This window comes from Crinia signifera, chromosome 4 (genome assembly GCF_055691185.1).
Source record: "Crinia signifera chromosome 4, ASM5569118v1, whole genome shotgun sequence".
Taxonomy (NCBI): Eukaryota; Metazoa; Chordata; class Amphibia; order Anura; family Myobatrachidae; genus Crinia; species Crinia signifera.
In genome coordinates, this window is record NC_139220.1 from 242,374,756 (window position 1) to 242,387,680 (window position 12,925).

At 43.6% G+C, this 12,925-nt stretch overlaps 1 protein-coding gene across 5 annotated transcripts in view; it reads right to left on the reverse strand.

Annotated features, from left to right (window-relative positions):
• ARNT2 (aryl hydrocarbon receptor nuclear translocator 2) overlaps positions 1 to 12,925 on the reverse strand; it is an 85,938-nt gene that overhangs the window by 23,581 nt on the left and 49,432 nt on the right. The window lies entirely within an intron of this gene.

A 12,925-nucleotide genomic window follows, 5' to 3' on the forward strand; every position in this document is an offset into this window, starting at 1 on the left:
AGTTGTTAACATGCAAATAAGATTTTATTGTCAGTCATTGTGTCATGGTAGAAGGGGAAAGACTACAGTATAACATCGAATGCGTCAGTGTAAAATGTGGTAAGAGTTAATACAAGCTCCTTGGTGGACGTATAAGAACTCGCTGTCCCTGGTTTCCCCTGTTCAGCAGACACACAGCTTAAGAATGTTGTTTACTAGTAGCAAATCAGAGGCGATGGAGCACATTTGTGTCTCATTAGAGGTATTTTTATCACATGCAATTCTGCACTGCTTGAAGCCATCCAAACTTCCTGTTATGAATTTGGAAAAAATGCGACTTTTTTTTTCCTTTTTTCTGCGGAGCTGGTTTCAGCATTTTCCAAGCCCATTTCACAAGGCTCCGATGTTATGTGGTGACGGCACAGTGGTGAGTCAGCCAGGGCCCATGTTGTTTAAGAAAGAGGCTTCAGACCATCTTAAACAATAAGAACATTTCATGTGGCAGTGCGCACATCTGTGGGCTTATTAGGAATGGGGAATTTACAGTGACCACATGGATTGCAGAACAGAATTGCCACATGCTCAAACGTAACTACCTATGGATTGCACGTCACATAATTGCACCTTGTGTCCAGTACTTGATGCAGTATTCAGGTGTCAGGATCCTTGTTCTGTACAAACTTTAGCAATGTCTGTGTGTGTGTGTATATATATATATATATATATATATATATATATATATATATATATATATATATATATATATGAGCACAGGTAATTTCTCTTTGTAATGTAATGTCTTATGTATGATTACAACTTAAGACACGCATATGCAATTTTAATAGTGTTCAAATATATCTCTTATTCTCTCAGGAAATGTGTAATGTGCAACATATGTTAAATAAACTCACATTCTATTCTATAAATATCCTATTTTACTAGGCCGTTACGTCTGCAGCTATATAAACCAGCCCCGCTCCTCCTGAATGAGGAAGCTATATTGATGAGTACAGCAGCTACTATGGCTGCCAGGAGCATGTCAGCTATACCTATAACAGATTAATGATCTTTTTTTTTTTGCATCTTATTGTAACCAAATGTTCTAAGCTGCAGAAACTACAGGGGTTTCGTGATGAAAAATATTTCACTTGGTGATCTGTAATATACATTTTATCATTCACTTTAGGTTGTCTAATGGTGATTGATAGAACGGGGTGTATAAGACACACAGCTGAGGCTGAAATGCAATGTTTGAGGTGAGAAATGACTGACTGTCAGTGATCATCCTTACAGCACAGCAGGCGTTGTATCAGCAAAAGAAACCATACCTAGGCCTATACTATTCTCTTGCAATGGGGTGATTCAGATTTGTTGGCAAAGCACATTTGGTTTGCTAATGGACAAAACCATGTGCACTGCAGGTGGGGCAAATGTAATGTACAGAGAGAGTTAGATTTGGGTGTTACAGATGGAGCCCCTCTCATTGTTACCCGGCGCCTGCCAGAACGTCCCCTCTGGGGAGGGCCGGTGGAGAGGGACTCCATTAAACTGGGACGCGCGTGCGTCTCACACGCGTCCCAGTCTCTCAGTGGCTGGGCAGCGGGGCCCTGCCCATCTCCGCTTCAGGGAGATGGGCAGGGTTAGGGGGGGGGGGGTGTTGGGGCGGCGGTGGGACCCGGCTTCTTGCGGTGGTGGGAGCTGGCAATAGTTTTGCCAGCCCGTGCAAAGATGGAGTGCGCTATATCTTCATTTTGTTTCTGTGCAGAGTAAATACTGGCGGCTTTATTTTTACACTGCAATATAGATATCACCCAAATCTAACTCTCTCTGCACGTTACATCTGCCCCCCAGCATTGCACATGGTTTTATCCAATAGCAAACCAAATGTGTTTTGCAAACCAACCTGAATCGCCCCCAAAGTGTGTAGTTACACCACATACAGGGGACCACAGGCATAAAGCATGAAATTATCTGCGGTATAGTCTGTGCACCACATTAGGAAAAGTATGGTACAGATAAACCACATATAATCCATTCCATTACGAATACCTTCCTCATGGTCAATGTTCCCTTTGTTTCCGGGATGATCTTTTGCTACATATACACATCTTTTTTTACTGTCATCTATATTACAGAAAAACCCTATGGTGAGTTTTAGCTCCTTCACAGCACATGGTGGAGGTGAAATGGTAAGAGTGGTGCGCAGAACCCTTGGGATTAGCTGTTGTGTGCATGTCAGTGATATACAAAGTGTCAGGCCCTAGGACATCTAAATGGTTAACATGAGTGTAATTTGCCAGTCATTACTTTGTTGTGTATGCCAGATGTGATTTCAATTACACTTTCCTTTTATGGGACTTTCTTCAAGCTACTGCCGAATAAATCCAGGACGTTTAAAAAGCAGCCTGGAAGCGAAAGTCTTGGCAGGACAGCGGCTGCTCGGAATCTAGGATTTAACACAACGGAAAATCTGCAGCTTTCGGCCTGGCGCGCGCAGCCTGGCGGGTGTGCCAGATATGTATGGTTATTGTAGTACAAAGATGAACACAATATGAAAGGACAGATTTAAAAGCTGAGGAACGTTTGCATAGGAGAAGGATCTGGTTTCTAATAAAGGGTTCTCCAGAAAACTGTTGGCTGGAAAGATTTATCATTCAGTCAACATCAACTTCACCTAGCTGCATCTATCTGGCCCGAATATCTGGTCATGGCTGGGGCACTAGCCTGAGCCCACCTTCCTGTAATTAAACCTTGCTATGCCTAGCTAGTGTGCTAACAGGATTTAACAAGTATGTTCATTTACTGATATTTGATGTATTATTGTTTTTTAGACAGTGGATACACGTTTATCCAGATATATAAAAACAGTATACGGGTACAATTTCCACCCATTTGAGCTAATAGCTGTGTTTTAGCTTTTAAAGTCTTAGGGGGATATTCAATCTCCGGCTAGCACCTCCCATCGGGGAGATGCCCGCTGGGCAATATTCAATGCTGTCTTCCCCGACAGCATTGAGCAGGGTATCTCGGCAGAACGAGCCCGACATCACAAGCTGTCGGGCTCGTTCTGCCGAGAACAGCCGGGAAGTGACGAGCTGCCGGCTGCAGCTCGCCTCTTCCCGGCCGCAACTCGCGGCCACGCCCCCTTTTCGCTCCCGGCAGGCGGGACATTGAATCCCGCCTGCATGTTCTCGGTCGAGCTGACCGAGAACGGGACTGGGTCACGGCGGTCGAGCAAGCTAGACTGCCGTGACCCTGACATTGAATACCCCCTTTAGGATGGTATTCAATCTGGTATTCCGACTGTCGGAACATCCCGCCAGCCAAAATTTTAGGCTGTTTTCGTTTCTCTCGACTGCAACTCGACAGTTGGAATTCAGTGTTCCGACTGTTGAATGTCAGAAAATCTGAGATTGGGGAAGATGGCCGTGGATTGTCGTAAAGGTCTACTTTTCTAATGTGTGTTCATTTAACTGTTACTGTAGAACTACAAGAACCAACGGGCCTTTTACTGCCACGCATACTGGGACTTGTGGTTCTCCAAATTTCTGCATGTGGTGCAGTCATACTGGGACGTGTAGTTCCATAACAATGCATAATAGTTTCTTCTTGTTTTTTACCATTCAATCAGCCCGGTGTCCACCACCCTCAAGGCACCGGGGACAGCCCCTGGCTTCAGCCCAGGCAAAGTTAACTCTGGAGGGGGAGGACCCCACTCGGGATGCAGTTAAAATCCCGGCGGTCGGGATCCCGGCGTTCAGAATCCCGACGCCGGAATCCCGACCGCCGAAATCCCGACACATTCTCCCTCCTGGGATTTTGGCTGTCGGGATTCCGGCGTCGGGATTCTGAACGCCGGGATCCCGACCGCCGGGATTCAGTACTGAATCCCCCCACTCCCTCAGGGTGCCTTCCCGGTGTCACCAGCCACAGGGATGAATGCTTTGGCCTGGGGAACTTGCGTAAAAAAATTACCCCCGGCTGTGGCATTACCCTGTTAGCTGTTTGGGCTCAATGCTAGTTTCCAAAATACGGGGGACCCCTACTCATTTTGTCCCCCATATTTTGGGAACAGGGACCGGCCCTTGAGCCTGGTGCCAGTTTTAGAATACCTAGGGAACCCCTATGTTTTTTGTCCCCTGAAACTAAAACTGGGACTGGTTCTTTGAGCCCAGGGCTGGTTATGCTCAGAAGATGGGACCCCATGTCGTTTAAAAAATATATATATATGTAACTAAATACCGCACAATTCCATGTCTGAAATATCACACATTTTCATTACTATAAACTGCACATGTACGTTACTTAAAATCGCACTTTTTCCTTACTGAAAATCGCACTAAATCGCATGTAAATTATGACTTTGTCTAAAAATTCACACCATATTACATTTGTGATTTTAACAAAAAATGTGCAATTTTTAGACATGCGATTTAGTTCCTATTACATTTCACTTTTATACCTCTATTCACTCCTTTTTTTTTAAATCCATTTTTAAAGTGACTTACCATCACTTAGTACTTACAGGTTAGCTGACACCCATACCTAGTGGGAGTATCTATAAGAACTGTATATACCTAGGGTACCTGGTGGTCCCCCATAAGTGGCGCTGCACTTTCTTCTTTATCCCAAAAAAATAGCTATTGTCTAGTTTGATCAATTGATTAAATATATTAATCTCTAATCAATTGTAATCTATTAAATGTATAATTATTGAATAAAATCAAATAGAATTATTCTTAAATGTAGGAGTGAAGATAAATGACTAATCTACATAAACATGACTCCACACACTGGCCCTTATTCTGATCGGTGCGGCCAGAGCCGATTATGCGGCCAGGACCGTGCGTGCGAAACCCCGCCTTCCATACGGATCGCCAACTCCGTCCGTATGCGGTAAGAAGCTGGCCGAACGGACCGCACGTGTATTTTTCATGGAATACACCTCCTCCATCTAAGGGAACCTCCATCTAAGGGAACCTCCCCCATCATTCGATGAATGCAGGACCGAGTGCTCCACCAGCACCCGCAACCTCAGACCACACGGACATTTTTCCGTGCCAAAGCAGGGATCTGGGCGGGCAGCTGACATCCGGCGATGTCATATGTCCGCCCCCTACACGTGCGTCACGACTGCATTACCATACGTACGCCCCGCGTTTGCATGGGAACGCCCATGAAACGCGGGGTGTATGCATATGGTAATGAGCCCAAATAGCCCTTCACGCCCCTCTCCACCCCCTGTTCGGATTGTTCACATATCATGCGGGATTTGGCCGTACGCCCCGCTCGCACATGCGCAGAGACGCCTCTGCACATGCGCAGACTCAAAACATTGGCGGCCCGAACGCACACGGATATATCCGCACCGATCAGAATAAGGGCCACTGAGACAAGCAAACAGCCCCCACCTGCGAGACGCCATTCCCTGTTAGTGCTTAGAGCCCAAGAAAGATTAAGACTGCATGGGGCAATAACCACTATAATGATATAGGCACCCTATTCCATACCATTGATAAATATACAACTGATAAACACTGATCATTATACACAAGTCACACAGTCATCACATGCCTTGTACGCATAGGCCACACTAACATTACACTCCTGATACACACTAATCACTCTAAAGTCACACTGAAATCATACACCTGATACAGACTGATCACTATATATTCTCAGTGACCTGATAACTGTCCACAGCTCATCTGTAATATGCTATATGTGTCTATCTCATACTTGTCTAATCTCCCAGATTGTCTGGGAGGCTGACGAAAACCAAGGAGCTCTCCTGGCCCGCTAAAAGAGTAGGCAAATCCCCCTTCCCAGCACCTGCATATAACCCCCAGCTACGTGATTTGTGCTGAATTGTGTCACCATGCCCTTCCCAATACCACTACCCATGCCCCACAATCTCTAAATCAGGTAAAAGGTGGTTTGCTTACAATGACATGATTTTGCAGACACGGCCCCACTCCACACCTGCATTGAGCACCATAGCCCTCGTTCTGAGGTAGTAGAAATAGACTGTACGGCACAGTATTTTTCTATTTTCGATTCCGATGTCGCTGGGGCCACGCATCAGAATGAATCAGGATTGGATGCAGCAAAACACGGTGAGATTTACTAACTTGCTAGAGATTATGACTATATTGTCAAATTGATAGCCCAAATTGCACCACATGTACACAACTTTACTCAGTGCCTTCAGGTACTCCCCTGATGAAATACTGTCTATCTGTTTATGAACAGTAACTGCAAATGTTTCTACTGGCTTCTCCCATCCTCGTCTATCGCCCAACTTCTCCCGTCCTTTCAGCCGCCAGCTCAGCTAAGCGCCGCACACCCGCCTGGCTCCCGGGCGCACCCCTGCCTGGGATTTTTTTTAAATAGGGTAGCCCGGGATCCTGGGAATCCCAGGATTGAGCATTTTTCATTCCTGAATTCCAGTACTGAAAAAATGCCGGCAGAGAGGAGAGACTGGAGAGACTGAATTTCTTATCTGGTGGTTGTTAAGAATTTCAGCTATTGGGACCCATGATATTGACAGAATTTGAATATTTAGATTCCTGGCCTCTGAACTGAAAAAAACTGTTAAAATAAAGAAATGTGTAAATAAATGTAAAAAACTAAATAAAACAAAAAAAAAAACACCCTACCATAACCATGTTTTTCGCTATTATTTGGCAATAAATCTTTGATCAAAAGTACAAAAAGTAAAAAAAATTCTCCTGCCTTCGAAAATAAAACTCAGTCTGAACTGACTTTTATTTCCGTGTGCCTGCCCGAATACGTCATGTGACCTGTCCGCGTACCCATGGTAACGCTCAGCATTTTCATGATGATGCCCATAAAATCCCGGACGTTTCCATCGCCCTGGTGCACCACCGCCCTATTCCCCCCTCCCTGCTGCCAACGGCCTGGCGAGAGAGTAACTCGCCGCAGCCATTCGCAGTCGGGTCTGGCACATGTGCAGAAATAATCATGTGCAAACCCTAACCGTCGGGGCAGGGGCCGAATTTGGATCGCTATGCGTGATCCAGAATCATCCCCTTAATCCCCTGCGGTCTTCAAGTGGTTAAAATACATGACTTTATACAGAGGGTCATGAGCTGTGTCTATAAAAATGTAATGGTGATGGATGCTGTCCAAATGATAAGTTTTATGTGCAAATTCCCAGCATCAATGTCTGCAATCTATTTACAATTATTAACTATAGTATGGACATGTCCCTATGTGATCCAAGACAAGATGGTGGATAGCAGCAGCGAAATGTAATACATTTAATGAAAACGAATGGAGAAAATAATAAAACTATAATGATGATTTAATGGGAAAGACGAAGATCAGCAAATGACATCTGCCCCTGACATTTAGGAATTTAATTTGCTTACATTGAGCCTGAGTGTTTCCATTCCACAATTTAACATTTCTTCATGATAAAGCTAAGCCCACTCGGTCAGGGGGTCTCAATCTATATGATCTCACACCAGTGGGCTCCTTTCCGATCGCTGCATACAAACATTGTGGAATAAGTGATTCTTCGCGTGTGCTGGAACGTTGAATTCCCACCTGCCATATATTACAAAAGGGGCTGCTGGCTGCAGGCTAAACAATTCTATATATAGGATTTCTGAGCAAAACCTTTATTCCCACAGGACACAAGAGTATACGCCACAGCTAAGGAATTTCCACAGGTTATGGAGGGGCAATACTAACTTGATCTTGCATAGAAAGACATCTAGAAAATCTTGTCCTGACTAAAAGAAACCTAGCATCTACCACAAATCTCTGTGACAATAGTATAGTTTCTATAATATATGATAAAGGATTAAGTGAACTTTTATATCTGAAAAGGAAATTCATTGCTTTTTAATACACTATAAGGGTATTTATCATATGCGGTCTTTTTTAGTGGTATAAGAGTTTCCATCCAAAATCCAGATTGTTTATACAGCAGTTTGTAGGGTTAAAACTAATTTGCTGGTGATGTGAGGCGGTTTTGTCACCCCAAGCCAAACCACCAATATAACCAACAAGAACAAATGTTGTAAGTGACAAGACGCATGCAGTTTCAGCTACCCGTTCATCCTCAGCATAATAAAGAGGCACAAGACAATTGTAAAAAGCATTCAGAACTGAATAATTCCCTAATTAACATTCAAATAGTCACAATGCACAAAAAATGACAGATTTGAAACTGCGCCAAGAACAGCTATATAAAAACCATCAAAAGAGGAGGTCGCCAAATCTCTCAAATTCGAAACATACAAAACAGGAAAATGATGGCTTTTTAATGGCGCTCTTATCACCTGATATCAACGATATATAAAGTAACGTCCTCCTTGTTGAAGTCCTTCTCTATGTCGTTTCCTCCTTGTCCCTCAGGAGTTTTATGTACACAACAAGATAGGAAAAAATATAGTATGGTATGTCTAGGACAAAAAAGTTTGTCAGAAGGGACGTGAGTCTTCCCCCTATGGGTGATGTTAAATTACTGTTCTTATAGGGTCACCACAGTACAGACTTGAGATCGCTTAAATGAAGCTTACAGATGGAGCAGGCTCCATCTTTGCAGGGGCTGGCGATTCTATCGCCAGCCCCCGTCTCTTTTCAGGGGCGCGCACGTGCCCCATGGCTACGGAGCTGGCTCCGCCGCCCCCCCTATCCCTGTCCGTCTCCCTGAAGAGGGAGACGGCGCCATCCTGAAACTGGGATGCACGTGCGTGTGAGACGCTCGCGTGTCCCAGTCAGATGGAGCACAGGCATGCTGGCGATCCCCGGCCAAGGATCAGAGGCGCTCCATCTGTACATTCATTCAGAAACATATAAAGGTTTATTTCAATTATTCACATACACCACTAACGATTATTAGTAGGTGCTCACACAATCGCTTACACCAACTTGATGTATCTCCTCCTATAAAGGTTTCTTTTCCAATAAATCCTCCTGGCTCCAACCAAAACAATTCTTTCTTTTTATTTTCAATTAAAATATCTCACTATAAAAAATACAGGTACTACATAGGATGGAATACAGTTTGCAAGAAAAAGGACTGCACAATCAGTGATAATGAACCCGGCCACGCTCACCTTAGGCAGAACTTAAACTGGCTATGTGGACCTGTTTCTTAAAAAGTATACACACCAATGAGTTTCGACATAAGGATGTAATTTTCAAGGTCTTGAAAACTTTTTAAGAAACAGGTCCACATAGCCAGTTTAAGTTCTGCCTAAGGTGAGCGTGTCCGGGTTCATTATCATCAATTGTGCAGTCCTTTTTCTTGCAAACTGTATTCCCTCCTTTGTACTGTAGTACCTGTTTTTTTATTGTGAAATATTTTCATTGAAAATAAAAAGACAGAATTGTTTTGGATCCAGGATTTATTGGAAAATAAACCTTTATAGGAGGAGATACATCAAATTGGTGTAAGCGATTGTGTGAGCACCTACTAATAATCCTTGTTGGTGGTGTATGTGAATAATTGAAAGAAACCTTTATACTGTATGTTACTGAATTACTGAATGAATGTAAGCTTCATGTAAGCAATCTCAAGTCTGCACTGTGGTGACCCTATAAGAACAGTAATTTAACATCACCCATAGGGGGAAGACTCACATCCCTTCTGATGAGCTTTTTTGTCCTAGATATACTACACTATTTTTTTTCCTTTCTTGTTGCTTACATATAACTCCTGAGGGACAAGGAGGAAATTACATAGAGAAGGACTTTAACAAGGAGGACGTTACTTTATATATCGTTGATATCAGGTGATAAGAGCACCATTAAAAAGCCATAATTGTTCTGTTTTTTTAACATTCAAATATTATTGCCTCAGGAATTTATAAAAAAAAATATAATAATATAATGAAAAATGATGTCTTCTTATCAGACTGTCATTTTGACACCCCCGTACAGATAATTATGAATTGTACTGGCAATTATACATTGCCAGTTCAATTTATGAACGGATGTAGTCCCCAGAATGCCAACAGATTAGTCTGTGGGAGCCGGGAGTTACACACTAGAGGGATTATTAGGGGCATTACTTACCAATGGATGACAGCTGGAAGTCATCATCCCCTGAGTGACAAACCTAGAAGACACTGCCGCAGCCACTGGAGAACCGCTAGCAAGTAAGTGAGTGCTGCATTTCTGGGACTGTTTTGTTGACATTCCAATGGTGTCGACATTTCATCAGTATAAACTATGGATACCAATCTTGGGATTTGTATTGGCAGCATCCCAAGATTTCAGGATTGAAATGCCAGTGCGCATTTGATCCCTTTCTGCCGGGCAGCAGCGCACGGCAAACATGTGCCCACACTCCCTTCTTTGCCGTGCCTGCTTCCCCACCCTCTTCACCTCGTCCGCCGTCCCCGTCCGCCTTCTGAAGTATGGCTTCTAAGCAGTTTACATGCATAGGCCAATCCCGAGTTCCTATGATTTATAGTTTTTCAGTACTAGAATTTAAAAAAAAAAATAGCCCAGGATTGGCCTCTCTAGTATTACTATAGGAAATATGTGCCAAGCATGTTGATATTGTGGTCATGTAGCCACCATGCTCATAGCACAAACTGAATGCAGAGTGAGCAATCTCGCCTCTCTCCCCTAGTTTCTCAGTCATTCCACAGAGTTTTTCTGCATTTTGTGTAACAACAGCATAATAAAAATGTATATTCTTAACTAGCAAAAAATCAAGATGGCGATTCAAAGATTGTTGAGTTCAAAATGGCCTCTTTCCGGCTAATATACAATGGTTTTTCCCTTGAAAAATCGACCCCAAAACACAATGAAACAGGCAAGTTTAACAAATTGCTGTTAGATGAATCTTCCCCAACATTCTACCTATTAGACTGTGTAGGCACAATATGCTCCACATTTTGAGATGTTAATACATACTCAACTTAAGTGTCTACCTACATAAGGGTTGGAGCAGTCAGGTTTCCATGTCAGGGAATATTGGAACATGTGTTCCTGTGACATGTCATTAATCAGGATTGGAACAACAGTAATAACATAAGAGTAGGATAACAGAGTATAAACAATCCAGGAGGCATAATAATGCATTCCTCAAAATGTGTTACAGGCTCCTATGGTTGTATAAGGTTTAAAATATATACTGTAGTCGTTTTCTAGTCAGGCCAGTTTACATTTACAGACTGCATGTGCTTCTAATACATGACCCTAGTTAGGAGGGAAAGCTGAGATGTCCGTCTGAGTTTGGCAGCCACATCCAGCATCTCTCATTTTCCTGTAAGAATCCCAACTGCCAGATCGATTTTCAGAAAAAAGTCACATTTCTATTTGGAAAAGAGTATTCTGATCTGCCAAATATACCAACACCTCTAACAGCAAACAAAGACATTCACCGTTAATTCTCTGGGGAACAAAGGTAGAGCACAATTTTCTCTCTACTCCTTCACACAGAAGGTATAAGGATATGAACTCCTGGCACTGCGGCATATGATACAATATCATACCTTCCCTCACCCCGCATGAATAGACACATGACATCACAACACAGTATTTGCCAGCTGATCGCACCAATAAATCTTAGTATACGTGTGTTTGTGAGAGGAATTATCTATACATTCTGTCAGTTGTTACTGTACAATGTAGAGGTTACTTGTCTGTTCCCTGAAATGTGTTTAAATCTATACTGTTCATCGGTGTTCAGATTATCTTTTCGATAAATATGCAACAAATATAAAACCTTTCGGTACTCTTTACTTAGAAGGGCGCCCATCTCGGGCATTGAATGCACTAAAAAATCAGGTGCGATGCGACAGACGAGATGCCCGAGATTTCCCATAGGGAACAATGTTAAATGTCTCAATTGACCCGATTTTCCTGTTCAATGCCTCAATTGACAGAATTTTTCCATAGGAAACAATGTTAAATGGGCCACAGAGGCCAAATAGGCACCCTGAAGTGAATAATGGCCACCCGAATTGTTAACGCCACCCCACGATCAACGTCAACCCGAAGCGTGGCGAGCGCAGCGAGCCCGCGAGGGGCGGCGGTACGCGTCCTACGACCTTTTCATACCCCCACTATCCACGTCGGCGTGGAGTTGAGAATAGAAAGTGTGGCGAGCGCAGCGAGCCACCGAGCCCGAAGCGTGGCGAGCGCAGCGAGCCCCGCGAGGGGACGCGGATACCTTCACAGGTATCCGCGTCCCCTCGCGGGCTTCACAGCTGTCCGCGTACCCTCGCGGGGCTCGCTGCGCTCGCCACGCTTCGGGCTCGGTGGCTCGCTGCGCTCGCCACACTTTCTATTCTCAACTCCACGCCGACGTGGATAGTGGGGGTATGAAAAGGTCGTAGGACGCGTACCGCCGCCCCTCGCGGGCTCGCTGCGCTCGCCACGCATCGGGTTGACGTTGATCGTGGGGTGGCGTTAACAATTCGGGTGGCCATTATACACTTCAGGGTGCCTATTTGGCCTCTGTGGCCCATTTAACATTGTTTCCTATGGAAAAATCGGGTCAATTGAGGCATTGAACAGGAAAATTGGGTCAATTGAGACATTTAACATTGTTCCCTATGGGAAATCTCGGGCATCTCGTCGGTTGATCGCACCCGATTTTTTAGTGCATTCAATGCCCGAGATTTTTTACTAACGATGCCCACGATCAAAATCGTGGGCGCCCTTCTAAGTAAAGAGTACCAACCTTTCTCCCAGAAAAAACTATTTGCTGTTAGCAGGATGGTTAATGTAATGGTTAGCATTACTGCCCACAATACTGAGATCTTGCGTTCTATTCCCACTAACGGTGTGAAGTTTGTATATTCTCCTCATAGTTGGGTGGGTTTCCTCTGGGTACTCCATTTTCCTCCCATACTGGTAGTATAATAGCTACTGTATAATATATTAGTATTATATAATAATACTATTATTATTATTATTATTATGATTATTAATAATAATAAAAAAAATATTA